Below are 13,917 nucleotides of genomic sequence, written 5' to 3'. Positions count from 1 at the left end.
ATAACTTGTTCAGAGCAACTAGCCTCATCTTTGAAGTCATGTCTCTTTTATCTATACCATACTTCCCTCTACTGAGAAACATGTCTTATATAAATGTCTTATACAAAACAGGATGTTGTCTACTAGCCAACTGGGATGTGCAGACCTTATTTGGATCCTGATTCAGAAAAACTATAACAATACTTACGAGCTTGAACATTGACTAGATATTTGATGATATTAAATAATTTGGGGGGTACATAACGGTATTGTGGACATGTTTTAAAGAGTCCTTATAGATACACATATAAAAATTTATAGATGCAATGATATAGTGTCTTAATTTGTTCAAACTAAACCACTGGAGGGGGAAGGATGGATACAGAAGTGAAGTAAAGTGACTTTAATAATGGTTAAAGTGACTTTAATAATGGTTAATAATGGTGATGGGTACATGGGCATTATTACATCATTCTCTTCAAATGTGTATGCTTTCCATAATCAAAAAGTTTTTAAAAAGAGGGGAAAAAAAAGCCTGTGTAGAAAGGTAGAGAGAGTCCTGGGTTTAAATAACACCTTTATCACATGGTAGCTGTGTCACCTTGAACAAATTACTTTCTGAGACACAGTTTCTCAGTCATAAAATGAAGCTTACCTTGCAGACACTTACCTTGCAAAGCTATAATGTGGATTCAATGAAGGGATGTGTGTAAATATCCAACACAGTGCCCTATACACTCTAAATTCTTTACACCAGCGGTCCCCAATCTTTTTGGCACCAGGGACCGGTCTTGTGGAAGACAGTTTTTCTATGGACCAGGGGTGGGGATGGTCTTGGGATGACTCAAGTGTATTACATTTATTTTGCACTTTATTTCTATTATTATTACATTGTAATATATAATGAAATAATTATACAACTCATCATAATGCTGACAGGAGGCAGAGCTCAGGCAGTAATGCGAGTCACGGGGCGCGGCTATAAATACAGATGGAGCTTCACTTGCTCACCCGCTGCTCACCTCCTGCTGTGGGGCCCAGTTCCTAACAGGTCACAGACCAGCACCAGTCTGTGGCCCGGGGGTTGGGGATCCCTGCTTTACACCATTACTATTTAATGTTATTACAAAGTATAAATTATCTGTTTTCATTTCCTTGCTCTCCTGACTTAGCCTAGAGGTAACTTGCAATATTCAGATGAATCTGATCTTGGTTAAGAGCCAAAGATGAATGATATAAGCCCTCTGTGTACATGGTCATCTACAGAGCACCTCTTTGGAAGAATGTCTCTTTTCCAATCTCTCCTGTACCACTGGTGACCTGGATCCAGACCACCTTCCTCTGCCACTCCAGTTCACACCAGTTGCTTCTTTCTAATACCTACACCAGCAATTCTGGCCTACACCTCCTGTTTTATGAATGAATCATATGCTATTTTGTATTCTTCCTTTTATAACCAGGTTATTGAATGGGTTAGCTATATAGCTTTATTTTCTCATCACTGCCTCAAATATGCTCTTCTGTGTCTCCCTTTCCCCTTCCAGGATGATATTTTGGGCTGATCTATATCTTTTCAGGTAACAGAAAAGTGGTTGTTTCTAAGGTATTAAAAATTTCAGTCTAATTTAAATGTAAATTTCCACTATATATCTAACCCGATCTCTCCTTTCTCAGGTCAATTTTGAACTAAGCAGTGGAGAAGAGATTGTAATCTGTTCTTTATCCCGCTTGCTTCCCTCCTCCATCGTTTGCTCTGCTTCTCTACGGAGGCGGGCAAGAAAAGGAGGTAAGATAGGAAATGGGCAAAGTCTTACTTGACTGGTACTGGTGTAACCTGGTCATTGACACCCTTTGTGAGTCAGATGCCCAGATGCTGCTTCTCATAATCCTGGGTGTTTGTGAATTCTTTAATACCTCCTGATTAGAAATTTCCAAACTTTACAACTTATTGATGGGGCAATGTACACTTGACTTGCTACCACTCCTATTCAACTGCCCTCCAGTGGCACACCTCTCTAAAAGGGACCTAAATATTTACCAGACATATCTCCTTTCAAGGAACTTCCAGTTTCGTAGGACAGCTGGCACATATACAGGTGACTATGAGTCCAGATGTGATAAGAAGCCTGAGAGATAACTCTTGGCTAAGATGACTAGAGAAGGATCCCTAGGAAAGAATCAGATTTTGATCATCAGGGCTGTGGAAGCTCATGAGAAATGATTTCCATCGTCCCTGAGGAGACGCCATTGTCCCTGCTGGAACGCACTAAGAGGCACAGAGCTTGTCTAAAATGGATTGCCTTTGGACACATGCACATGTGGGTCTCTTTTGTTTCTTCCATCAGTTTTCCCTGCCCTTACATTGTTCAGATCTACATATACCTGCTGAATCCAGGAATGGAAGGCCCAGTTATTCTGATAGACCTCTTTACCCCATTAGGATAAAAATCTTATTTCCAAAGCTTCCCTGCTGGAACAAACACATGGGCATGCCATGGTTGCCATTCTTTCCACTAGACTCTCTCTGAAAATTGAGACATGCTTACTCCACTGAAAAATGCTATGGGCTCAACTACAACATGAGAAATCCTGAGAAAAATATAAAAGATATAGATGTAGCTCAAATCTTAAATAATTTAGGTTTTCCCTCCAGAATTATTTTATTTCGAAATCACGTTTTCAGTTTAACTGTGCAAAAACCTGGTTACAGTTATCATGTATTTGTTTTTCTATCCTAGGAGCTGAGGTGGGGGAGGATAGGGGACAGGGGACTTATTTTGGCAGACATGCCTCAATGCAATAATTTGCACAAGATCAGTACTTTGATTCTTAAATTTTCTTTTAAAATAAAAGATAAACTAAAATTCTAAAGTTGAATAATAATTATAAATTTCTTACCATTACATGGCACTATACAATCTACAGAGTAAGTTCAAAGTCATATCAATTTCACAATAACTCCTAACTAGAGAGGGTAGGCAATCTCATATCTATTTTCACATGACAAAACTAAAACTCAGAGAAGTAAAGTAACTTTTCCAGGATTTCACACTTATGATACCTAAAACATGGCTGTGATGCCTAAAACACACAATTAATGACTCCTAGTCTTAATGTACTTTCCATTACATAGTTCAGTTTCTGTCCTTCTTTTCTGACTGGATTCTTCAGAACTACAATAAGATGGTAACAAGCATATTTCAACATGAGTTCTCTGTGCAAACAGGTTTGGAAACATGAGATTAAGCGAAGTAAGCAGATACTGGGTCTTTACAACAGGACCACTCAGATTTATTATTAAAATGAAAATATGCACTGAAAATATTTAAGAGTGGGGTGTAGGAAGCACTATTTACCTCGAAAAACGTTTCCACAAAACTCTTTGAGGGGAAATAACTATCAGTGTCTTGGAAATATTTCTTTAAAGAAACAAAGTCTAGGGCTTCCCTGGTGGCGCAGTGGTTGAGAGTCCGCCTGCCGATGTAGGGGACACGGGTTCGTGCCCCGGTCCGGGAAGATCCCACACGCCGTGCAGCGGCTGGGCCCGTGAGCCGTGGCCGCTGAGCCTGCGCGTCTGGAGCCTGTGCTCCACAACGGGAGAGGCCACGACAGTGACCGGCCCGCGTACCGCAAAAAAAAAATAATAATAAAATAAAATAAATAAATAAAAAGAAACAAAGTCTAAAATGTCCTTACCGCCAAATTTAAACCACCTTCCCTTTCAACCCTGCCACTTCACCTAGAATGAGAAAACTTTCAAAAGTGCTTCCTTTTAATGCCATCTCAAAAGTGCTGATTTGTTATAAAGCTATTTGCTCTTAAATATTTTGCTTAAAATGTAAAACATTTTTAATAAAATAAAATAAATAAATAAAAAGAAACAAAGTCTAAAATGTCCTTACCGCCAAATTTAAACCACCTTCCCTTTCAACCCTGCCACTTCACCTAGAATGAGAAAACTTTCAAAAGTGCTTCCTTTTAATGCCATCTCAAAAGTGCTGATTTGTTATAAAGCTATTTGCTCTTAAATATTTTGCTTAAAATGTAAAACAATCTAGAGCTTATTGTGTGCCTATCATGTATATGTGTATGTATGTAGGTAGGCAGGTATGTATCTGTGTGTAGCTGCACCTCTCCCTCACCCTTGCTTTGAGAGCCGTTCTCTGCTCTTGGCCAACATGCATTAGTGCACACTTCTATAAATGCTCAACAAACAAAGGCTCTGAGAGGCCAACCCTGCCTCGAACATGCTCTGCAATAGTGCTGTGTGCTCCACTAAGGATTCCCTTTCTGCCATTTATTTGATGTTATCTGATGGACATTTGATGGACCAAAAATATGTAAGTTTGATAATGCCAGACCTGACACAAAGAAGTGAAGTAAGGATGTCATTAGAATGTTTCAAACGCACTTGGCACCTCAGAAAAAGGTAAAGGAAGGAGAAGATAAAGGTTGGAAGATAATTAAAGGTTAGCAGATATCCTCCAACATAATTTATGAAGAGCATTATAAATCACTGGATGGGGATGGATTGTTCATTAACTGAACATTAGTCAATAAAAGCTTTGGGAACTTTAGTAGGAGGCATGTCTTAAATGAATGGAGAACTTTTCCAAACAGATGCAGGAACATGGGTCTATGCTAAGGCATTGATTCATTCAGTATACCTTCTCTAGGACCACACTCACCATGCTACCTGGGATATGTGTGTATTAGCTATTATTTAACCACCAGAAAATTAGGACAAATATACCTGGAAAGAGCAGAACACCTAAGTATCCTGCTAGGAGAAATGGTGAAATGCAGGAGGGAAGGTAGAGGTCCGAAGGGATGGATATACATATATATATATATATGTATGTATATATCTCGAGGACACCATATATATATATATATATATATATAAAGATTCCTATAAGGTAAATATATGAGCCCATTTCACAAGTGAGAAAAAAAGCCCCCCAAATTAATTAGACTCAAAAGTCCTACCCAATTCTGTGAATCATCCAATACTCCTACTATACAAAATAACCTCAGAATTTAGGTGCAACTTTTGTAGACTTCAAAAGGAGAAAAGGATGCTCCTTTTTAACTCCAGATAAGAAATATACTTGAAATTCCTTAGTAAGTGGGGCAGGAAATAGGGGGAGAAGGGAGGAAAAAGCTGAGGAGAAGTGAAAAGGCTCTTAGAAGACCTAAAGACAGTAAGGCCGGGGGCTTCCCTGGTGGCGCAGTGGTTGAGAGCCCGCCTGCCGATGCAGGGGACATGGGTTCGTGCCCCGGTCCGGGAAGATCCCACAAGCCGCGGAGCGGCTAGGCCCACGAGCTATGGCCGCTGAGCCTGCGCGTCCGGAGCCTGTGCCCCGCAACGGGAGAGGCCCCAACAGTGAGAGGCCCGCATACCAAAAAAAAAAAAAAAAAAGACAGTAAGGCCATTTTGGATTTGTGTGTGTGTGTGTTTATGTGTATAGGGGTTGGAAACACGTTTTCAGGGATAAGGAGGTATATTTTCCTTATCATAAAAGCCCTAGGAGAAAAAAATGAAGGAGTAGATTGTATGATCATATGGGTCCTCCCACAGATACATTTGAAAGATTAGTCATGAAATTAGTTGGAGTAATAAGGGAGGTGAGCAGAGAGTATCAGACAGAAATCTCTTTTTTGGAAGATATTAAAGGATAGAAGTATCATCATATAATATTTAAATCAAAGGCAAAGCTCTTGAAATATTTTCACTGAGTTCCAGTGACCCACTGGAGGCTAGGGTGGGAGGTAAGGGCCACATTATTTAGCTACATTGGAAAATAATTAATATATGACCTTAAAATGTATTCAATAAGGAAACAAGCTTAAAAATGTCCTCTTATTACCATATTCTGCTGTGTCTAACTATATGCTGGTATTACATGGTAGGGAGATGGTGGTAAAGAAAAGGTATAATGGAAATGGGATGCATTTAAAGAAAGAATAAGAGAAATGGGAAGTTTGAGGTCTCAGTGTAGGTACTTCTTCTAGAAATTTTTTCCTCTGTGCATCTATACCATATTTTTATTTCACTTGACGTACTGAATTGTACTTATCTTCCCCATTAGGAATAACTTCCTTGAAGGCTGACATTGTATTTTATTTAATGCTGATTCCACAGTGACTACACAGTGCTTGGCACACTTACTTAATAGATATTTGTTTTACAAGGTAGGTTAAGCATTGTTAACTGTTCACTGGTCATAGCTCAATTCCTTATTCAGAGGTTCCATTATGAGTAGAATTACTACAGCTCAGAGACTAAAGTGGTTTAGGAACCATTGATTTCTGATGAAAGGAATGATAGTGATGACAATGACAAGCATTAATTGCAAACCTTCAATAATGAGGCATTATATTATATCCTTTAATACATAGTCTTCTGTTCTCTGTTCAAGAATCCTGTGAATTACTATTTTAAATGGAAACTGAGGCTAAGAGGTTAAACAACGTGTTCAAGGTCACAGAACTAATAAACTGTGGAACTGGGGATTTTTATCTAAATGTATCTAGCTTGAAAACTCTTGTTTTAGATTTCCTCCTATAGTTTCTTTTGAGTCAACTGAAACCTTCGTGAGGGTTGAGGAATTTTTCCATTTACTAACTAAAAATGGGGGAAGACTGGATGGTTTTCACCTCACTCCGAGGAATAAATACCTTTATAAACATTTAAAAGAAAAACTAACAATTTTGTTTAGAAGTTAAACTTATTTCACAATTTCTTTTTCATAAAATTTCCCATATGAGGAAGAAAGCAAACACCAAGCACCTTATGTATAAATTTAAGAAACACTTGAACTTCTGGAATAAACAAAATTGACAGTCTTTCATTAACTCATAACGTCAAAAGCCAAAGAATTCCAGAAGTTGCTACTTGAAAATCAGACTTGTACAGCACTATTTCATACATTAAAAATGAAATCTTTTATTAGTAAACATGTCAACTTTATTGACAATGCTTAATGGGCCTCCAATGGGAAATGTCACTCAATTTAAGATTGGGTTTCAAGAAATCAGAAATAAACATGCTAATCACAAATTAATAAAGCCAAGGCAAAATGTAAAACACCAGACTCCAGCAGCACCAGAATCTACTATTCTAAGAAGCCTTCAAATGCAACAAACATTCTAAAGTATGATACAACAGAAATATTAGTATCTAGTTATTCACCTTGGAAAAAATTTACCGAGGCTACAAAGACATTTAACATGTTAATAATTTGCAAAAAATCTATTTACATTCAGCTCTTCAAAAGTTTCAGAGCCCAAGAGATAATAAACAAGATCCAAAGAAAGGAGAAAAAGATACACTTAAAGTGACAGATTTCTTTTTCAGAAAAATCCCTATACGAGCAAGAAAAAAGAAAAACAGTATTCATTCTACAGATCTATAATAATTGCAAGTAAATTTAACTGATTTGTTAACACTTTGCCTTTTATGAGCAATACTTCAAAAAAATGAAATCTTTTCAATTAAGAGCGTCCTTCTTTCTATAAAAACTTTGGCAATTATTGCATTAGATATATTGAGCTTGAAGGCTACTTGGTGAATGAGAGTACTCCAAGTCTCAATTGTAATATAGAACAAAAGGAAATAGGTTGTTCACCTGAAAATAATACAAGAAATGGTTAGAAATGCAGTGCATTGTCTTAAAAAAAACCCAAAGAAACAACTGATGGCTACACAGCAGGTCATCTGTGTTAGAACTGCAGTAAAGGAAGGCAGTGGAGAAATCCAGAGAAAACAAAAGAATCATGGACAAATTATCTGACTTGCATGCTTTAAGTTAGCTGATAAGGGTATAGAACATCTCTTTAATGTATTCACAGACACCTTATTATTAAAGTGTCAAACCTCTTTGAGGATTCTTCAGTAATTTGCTATTCCATTTCTGTTTCATTCATTAAGCAGTTTCTAAAGCACCCCCAAGATCCCATTTGTGGAGTTCTCAATGAGTGAAGCTGGAAGCAACTCAAACTATTTTGATTCACTTAAAAGAGCATAAGCCGTCTTTAGAAACAAACTGTAAATGAGAAATCTCAAACTGTAAATGAGAAGTGTTATGGTCCCTTCACAATGTGAACACATTAAAATAATTCCATAGCTTGAGACCCATGATCTAAATAATTGGTACACATATCTACCATAGTCTAGATTTACATATTGATATCAATTCTTATAAATAGGTAAAAATAATATACATTTTTACTTATTAAGAAATAAAAGGGAGTATACTCTGTAAGTGGATTAAAAAGCATGCTTAAAGGTATTAATATAGTGCTTTTATGTCTTCACTGAAAGTAAAGTATAGAATAACTTTTAGTCTAGATTTTCCTTTTAGTAACATAAAGATATTTAAAGCAATTTTAATTCTGTGCATGATTTTAGTATAAATGATTTAATTTCTTGACATAATTAACAAGTTACATGTAACTGATTCTTATGAGAACAAATATTTAATTGAGAAATATTACAGAGTATCTATAAAAGACATTGTATAGATATTGTGGAAATATGAAAAAGATCATTAAAATCTCTGCCCTTGTGAAATGTGCTTTCACTTTGCATATATGTCTTTAAGATAAAAATGTTCCTTACTCTACTATATTTTTTACGTGCTGAAGGGATGGATTAGGTAACTTATATGGATCCCATCCAGTTCATATACTCTATAAATTATGTGAATTAACCACTGGGATAGTAGAAATATCACTCATTTATTAATTTATCTCTGCACCATTTGATACTTTAGAAAATTAATATATTTATATCTACTAAATGCAACTGAGATGGACATTGTCAATTTCAACCTTAGATTAACTGAATGGGATCCCCTCGATAAGAAGAACCTTCCTATCTTCCTAAAGAATCACTAATCGTAGGAGAATAATAATTACTCCATACAAAGAAAAAGACGTGTAGAACAACATTAAATATATTTTGCTCTTGCGAATTAGGAAACCACACATTTCATATCAATATTATACTGTCATTCTATGAAATTCAACAGGGAGCTCCTCAGCAATGTTTGGAATCCATACCTATATACAATCCAAATAGAAAACCCATAGCTTGCCCAGGACAACATTTCTAACCGTGCTATCCTATTACAGAATGAGATTCATGGCACAGCAAATCAAAGCCGGACGCTTAGCAGCTACAAGTCTCTGATATCTGCAGAAGCTATGTGGTGTTCACAATAGCTTGGACATGCCTGTTTTCAGAACAGGATAGCAAGACGAGGTGACATCTGACCCAAGAGCATTTGTTAGGGACAGACTCTACGGGACAGAGCTTCAGTAAAGGTTTACCATGAGGTAAGTGGTTAAATTGAACTGTTGATTGGGGAATGTGTTGAGAAACTCACCACCTTGCTTCCTTAGCTTCCTCAACAATTTCCAAGTGTATTTAGCTTATCTCTCAAACGAGGAAGAGACGCAGACTTTGTCTTTCTCAAGCCTCCACTAATGTTTCAGCTTTTTCAGGTAAGAATTCCTGGCATTTCCCCAAAGGGGACATTTGTGATGGTTTCAGTCTCTTTCTGAGTGCCTGCAAGAAGCGACAGGAATGCCTGGATTCTCTTTAAAAGGCCTAGAGCTTTACTGCACAGGCACTCAGGAAATGTTTATGAAAGGGAGAAAATGAGGGAGAAATAGAGAACGCAAATGAACAGAAAGGAGGAAAAAAAAGAAGGAAAGAGAAGGGCCAATTAGGCAGGTATTATTGCCTGCTTTGCAGTCCCTGTCCAGCAAGACGGCACTTTAAAAGCTCTAAAGGTTTTAGAAAGCTGCACTGCTCTCCTCTACAGCGCCTGCTTCAGGTAGAACGATTCGGGCGTCTTCCTTCAGTCTTCCCGCCCAGCCCCCAGCCCCTTTCTCTGCAGGTGGCTTCATCTGGAGCATTTCCATGAAGGCTGGAGACAGGCAGCTCTGATTTGGGTTCTGCCTTCTAGGAGCCAAAGGAGAGCTGGCAGAGCCTGCTGTGTTTACACGGCAGCTTCCTCACTCCACTAGGTCCCAGTGCCTGTAGCTGCAGCAGTGCTGGAGGAGGTGAGACAGGTAGAAAAGAGGGAAGGCGCCTACAGGTTCTCAGAAGGCTGGATTCCTTAAAGGATCCTGGGGAATAGAGCAGAGAGGGGATACAAACGGGCCTGGACAGTTTTCAAACAGGAGCTGAAGATTCCAACTGGTTTGCCAGTTCTCTCCAAAAACTTGAAGAATTCTAAAGAAATGGACTGAGAAGCTAGGAAGGCCAGACTAAACATCTAATGAGGTGGGTATATCAGAAGTGAGGGACAATAGTAAAAAGAGACAGAGACCTTACCAAAAAAAAAAAAAGAGCAAGGCAGAGAAGAGAGATGCGATGGTATAAAAAGGGACCCTGGGACTCTCTCGACAGATGTGCTGGGAAGCAGGCAATTATTTATGTCCTTGAGGATGCTGTACGTACAGAGAGAAGGGGACACTTCCACTCAACAATACGTTTTAATTCTTTATTCCATAGACTAGAAGTTAATTGACTTTCCCCTAGCTCCACGGCTCTGAGCCTCAGTGTTCTCGTCTGTAAAACAACAGGTTTGGACTAGATGCTTTCGAAGGTCCCTGCCCAATGTTTTCCTCTATAACTGTCAGCCTATGAAGCAAGGTATCTGAGAGCAAACATCTATGAGCTTTCACACCAGGTCTCCCCTTCTTTCTCCACCACCCATTTATCAATGCAGCGCTCGCTACACCTGCCCTATTCAGGCAGCTGATTCCAGTTTTCAGGGTTGACGAGGAGTATGGCTCAATTATGACAAATGATTGGTCCTTCTGCCCTGGAGTAAAGAAGGGAGGGACAGAGAAGGCAGTATGATTTACACTTTGGGTTTCCAAGGAGAGGATATTCTCGAATTTTCTATGTCAAATTTCATCCACTTAAATAAATTATAAATTCTTTCAAAGGGTTCCAGATAGTCAGACTGACTGAAGAGCCAAAAGTCCTATAATGATCTATCCTATTTGGGGCAAAATTTATTTCATTTCATCCCAGATATTGGATCTACTTTTTCCATGGAAATCCAGCACACACTGGTCATGCTCTTCTCTTGTCTGCCTGCCTCATGCCCTTCTGCCAGCCTGCTTCAGTGCAGCATTTTCTGGGGTTATGAACACCCAAGTTTAATGAGAGTATACTCATGAGTGAGGTGTTCAGTGAAGCAGGACGCCCCTCCCCCCACAAGCCACAACACACATATGTAGGCAGTTTAAATGGCAGTGAGGATAAAATGTGTCTTCCCAAGAGTTTCATTTTTAATTTGTCTCAACGTGAAACCCCTTTAAATTGAAAAAATTAATATGTAGAAACACAACTTCCTTGCTCCTCCTGTCTTCAAGTGGGCTATGACACACAGATAGTATACACTTGTTTTTACTACACCCACTAGCATTTCCATTTCATTTCAGTCTCCAAAACATGGCCAGGAGGGCAACTCTAGAAAAATGGATTCCCACTCTGACATCTCACAGGGCACTGATCCGTGCAGTGCTGAGCGCCCCCAGGGAGCATCACCATTTCCTGCCCCCTCCCCCAATTCACCAGAGCCCCTGATTTCCACGGGGGGTTGACCTTGCAAAGACCCTTCTTCCGTTTCTGGGCAAGGAAGAACCCATTTTAACTCAAAACACAGAACGACCTTTTCTCCTTTAAAGAAACACTACCAAAGGTAAAACATCTGGGTTTTCATTTTTCAACCCTGCATTCCGGAATGCGAATACAGGATGCAAAGGCAGGTAACTAGTTTGGATCTAACGATCCCCATTCAGAGGCTCTGAGTCTCAGACTCTGTTCAGAATAGACCGGGCTGACAGGGCGGTTGAACATCTTTCCTTTTTTTGCCCATTCACCATCGTGATGAAAAATCAAAACCGAAAAATTATCTACTCATTTCTAAATACTAACAGAGAAATGTGCTTCTAGCGCCTAGCTCTGTGGTTCTAAACACTAACATCCCATTTGGAAACCAACCCTGGTTTCCACACCATCTCGTCCACTCAGTTTTACTTAGCAAACACGTTCGCTGCTCTTCCACGGTGAAAAAAATGGTGCACCAGCCCCACGGATGACAGTTTGGTACTTGACTGCAACCGCTCAAGAGTTTTATCAGCACCCGGAAAACTTCACAGTCGGTCAATTAGCTACTTAAATCTGTGTAAGGAAATCTGCCTACTTAGCGACAAACTTAAAAAGCACCTCTGTTGCACCTATCTTAAATCTAGCCTAAGACAATCCCCCAAACACGCTGCATATAAACATTCCCCCTTCCCCCGCCGCCGTTATTCCAAAAGGTCCCTCATGGACTAACAGTACGTTCATATCACCAGCATTAACCAAAGCAACTGTCACCGTGCATTTAGATGTATCTATGCAAAGCAAAGTAAGTGACAATAGCCAAAGCATCTCCCAGACAACTGGCTGCACTACACATGCAGAAATGCCACGAAGATCGTATTTTCTACTTACTGTTATAGCGCTGCCCACGGTCACTTAGCGAAAATGATAAAACTCAACAGTTCTTTGTAAATAAATATATGTACATATATTTAATTCGGATAAACGGTTAAGCCGTCTCCGTGTATGGTTCCCTCACGCTCTTTTTTTCTGTGGAGCTCTAGACTGCTTAAATCCCTCTTGAATCGCGCCTTGCAAGCCCAGCAGTCGCTGCAGCACGCTCCGGTAAGTCTCTGCTGCAGACTGGGAATCCCATAGAAAACCTAGGGTCCCTGGAGCCGGATGCGCAGGCGCTGGAGCCGCCGCCTCTCCAGGCACCCCCTCCCCTTTCCCCTCCTTCCTCCTCCCCCCTCCCTCCTCCCTCCTCCTCCGGGCTCCGCAGCCCAGCTTGGAGAGATCTGGCGCCGTGACCAAAAGCAGTCAGGCATTGGCGCATGCTCAGTTGGAGGGGCTCGGAGCTTCCGAGAGTGGATTCCCTGTCTCCAGATTTTAGCAGAAACTCAAAAGGAAAGTAGCTAAGAAAAGGGAGCCTGGCCACTCGAGCAACCTTCACCTGGGCTGGCAGAGCGGGCTAGGCTCACCACGCCCCGCGGTTACCCCGTCTGGTGGTGAAGGCTGAGGCCAGAGCTGGGACACGTGGAGCCTGCTTTTCCCGCCACCCTCATGCCTAGAGGGCCCCCGGCCCACTCTTTGAGGGGCTGCAAGGTGAAGGAGAAAACTGCAGAAATTCCTTTCTCTGAAGGAAGAGTTCCCAGCAAGCTGTGAGCGCGTCTTCCCGGCTCACTGTCGAGGAAACTGTTATGGTGGGCACTTTGTGCGGGCCATTTCTTCCAAGGGTCTTATACTGGCAGTACAGGGAGCCAGGCCTTCTAGTACCCCACTACTCAGGAGGGTTCTGGTCCAGAATGGCGTTGGAGAAATGTGTGTTGAAGGGAGCTGGCTCTGAGGCTTCTTGTCCTGGGTGACCTTGGGCAAATCATGCTAATCATCAACCAACGTTTAATAATCGCCTTGTTTATGCACTAAATATATTTTATTGAATGTGCTTTGGGTGGGGCTGGGGAGGGGATAGTGAAGGGGAGGGAATGAAACTTCCTCGGAATCCTGGGTTGAGGGATTGGACAAAGCCATTTTATAAAGCCCCTTTCTGTGTCCTTGAAGGACACGTACATTTGCCAGCCCTCCCCGGATCCTGACTGTCCTAGCCAAAGCCTGGAAGACTTGGCAAGGAGTAGTGCCCAGTAAATGTTTGGTGGCTTGCCTACCAGGAAAGCAAGAATTCTTACCTGTTCCCAACCTGATCAGTTTCCTCAAGTGTGTTGTTTGTACATTCGCTTATTTCAACAATTATTCATTGACCTCCTGCCTACTGACCTTAGGCACTTTTCAATGCCTTGGGGATAAAGGCAGCGAACAAAATCCCT

General features: G+C 40.4%; 1 protein-coding gene across 1 annotated transcript in view; it reads right to left on the bottom strand.

Annotated features, from left to right (window-relative positions):
- Positions 1-12,770, bottom strand: part of VSNL1 (visinin like 1) — a 101,601-nt gene extending 88,831 nt beyond the window's left edge. The window contains exon 1 of the mRNA XM_024747809.1: positions 12,506-12,770. The gene's annotated coding sequence lies outside the window, so the exon portion shown is untranslated. The remainder of the gene's footprint in view (positions 1-12,505) is intronic.
- Positions 12,771-13,917: the final 1,147 nt, after the last annotated feature.

This window comes from Neophocaena asiaeorientalis, unplaced genomic scaffold (genome assembly GCF_003031525.2).
Source record: "Neophocaena asiaeorientalis asiaeorientalis breed wild unplaced genomic scaffold, Neophocaena_asiaeorientalis_V1.1 scaffold84, whole genome shotgun sequence".
Taxonomy (NCBI): domain Eukaryota; kingdom Metazoa; phylum Chordata; class Mammalia; order Artiodactyla; family Phocoenidae; genus Neophocaena; species Neophocaena asiaeorientalis.
The sequence above is the reverse complement of the archived record's forward strand: the minus strand, read 5'-3'. Positions and strand labels throughout refer to the sequence as shown.